We start from the raw sequence: 2300 nt of genomic DNA on the forward strand, positions 1-2300 counted from the left end.
CCCCGCTCTGCCCCCCCCCCCCCCCCACCGTGGCTTCTCTGGGCTCTGGCCAGGGGCACCGGGGGTCTGTGGGACTGGGGGTGACCCCTCTTCACAAGGCTCTGCGTTGTCAGAGAGAGTAGGGCACTGTACAACTCCACCCAAAACAAAAGACCCAGAAACTCATCTTCTCATAGATAGATTCCGGAACATGGATGATCACCACCAGGAGCATCAAAGACAGTTCTTAGGTGTACATATTTTTTACTTAAAACCTTGTTCTTTGTCATTTCTCTCATTTCTTCTCCCAACACACACACACACACATGCACACACACGCACACGCACACTCTAAGTTCACTAGAACATTCCATCCAGCTGTCAAATTATTACCAAAGTCACCCTCTTGCCTGACTGGCGTTTAAAGAGTAACAATCCTTGAGGCAGGTGTGCGGAAGAGACACTTAACATACACTTCTGTACAGGATTCCCTCGCCACCACTCTCAGAATATATAATGTTTCTTTTGGAGAAACCGCGTTCCCAGAATTAGGCTCCTCCTAAACCATGCATATCACTTAATATATACGGATGTTGATCTGCAAGCTTCTAGTTTAAATGGTCAGCGCTTCAAAATCCAGTGACATTTCAAAGAGAGAATGCTAACTTTCAGAAGGACCCATGGCAGAAACAATCCACTTTCAGGGATCAGCAGAGCGGGGCTGGCTCCGTCTGAGAGGGCAGCCTCTTTCGCAGGCCTATGCTACGGCTGCCTTCTTTCTGAGGGCGCACCTGGCCACACGTGAGGTCCCCCAGTACGCCCCCTGACGTGCCCCGTGGCTGGCTCTCGTCCCGTGGTGCCCCTGACTTCTACAGAAAGGCAGTCCTTTAAAAGGGGCAGATGGCGAAACTTCTGGGCAGCACGCAAGCCATGCTCTGTGTTCCCTCTGAGTCCGCGTCTCATGCAGTACCTTCCAGGGAGGCACCGGCACCCTCAGGGCACTGCCGGGGGGTGGGGGTGGGGGGGGAGACGAACCGCCCACCTGGACAGTCCTCCTGGGGGTCAACTCCGGTCCCACTTGAGCTGCTCTAACCACTGGGCTGGCCCGCTCCCTCCCCAGGGCCGGCTCCTGTCTGCCCAGGGGTGGCCAGGGGTCCGGGACCTCCTGGCCAGAGCGCTACCTCCCGCTCTAACGGCTCGGGGCTTCCCGCTTGCTGTGGACCCGCTGCTCCGTCTCCGCTAAAGCCGTCAACAAAGAGCTCGACGTGTCTGTGTCTCCCGGCTCCGGCCTCTCGGAGCACGGACGTCACCAGAACTAGCAGGGTCTCAGAACGACCCCGGCAAAGCCGGAGTCACGACCAGGCGGAGCTGAGGGCCTGTAATGAAGGCAAAGGCAGTTCTAGCCGCCCGTCTAGAAATGACCACTTGCGGTGGACGGCTACTAACATAATCGCGGTGCGCTCTCACCACGACACAGAATCTGTTTTCTTGGCGCCCCAAGGTCACAAGGGAGGGGAGTGGGAAGGCTCCTAGGAAGACGGGGACCAAGGTCTGGCAGAGTCGCACGTGGCGCGCCCTGGGGCTGATCGCTAGCCGGTGACAGGCATGTCACTGCCTGCAAGGTGTGGGGAATGACCCTGCCCGACCCTCTCACCCACCTGAGGTCTCACAGCACGAGGGACAGCGTGGCACTGGCGCCACACAGGGTCCAGGGCTCGCGTGGATGCGGGCTCCCTCCCTGCAGGGCGTGAGCACGCCGCCCCGGCCCGTTACTAGAAGACCTCTCTTCCCCTCGCCAGCTGGGGCTTTCCCCAGAAGGAACATTATTTTTCAGGCCCACTACGTTGATGGGGTTCCACGCCGTCCCCCCTCTCCCTCGGACCCCAGCTTTAACAGACACACACAAAAGCCAGTCAGGGCCGGGCAGCAGCCCTGGACACGCGGGAGTCAGGAGGCCTGGCCTAGAAACGACAAGGTGGTACGTGTCCCCGCAGCACAGTGGGGCCGCAGGCTCGCGGGGGCAGGGCGGGCGAGCTGCCCACGCGGGCCTTCCTCAAGGCCAAGCACAGGACATCAGGGGAGCGGACGCCCTCGTAAATGAGGACGGGTTACACCGGCTCAGATGGGGACCGGGACGAACCGGGCGGGTCATGGTCATGTTCGTCACACGAGACCCACGCTCTCGGTGCCGGGGGTGGTGTCTCCGGGGACCCTCCAGGCTGTCCCCCAGACACTTTTCTTTACACAGAGTCGGTGAAGCAGCACTAAGACGGCTGGAGAAGGCGGGGCAGGGCCGGTGCTTCACAGCTGCGGTGCCTCCC

Source organism: Crocuta crocuta, unplaced genomic scaffold (assembly GCF_008692635.1).
Source record: "Crocuta crocuta isolate KB4526 unplaced genomic scaffold, BGI_CrCroc_1.0 scaffold7, whole genome shotgun sequence".
NCBI classification, from domain to species: domain Eukaryota; kingdom Metazoa; phylum Chordata; class Mammalia; order Carnivora; family Hyaenidae; genus Crocuta; species Crocuta crocuta.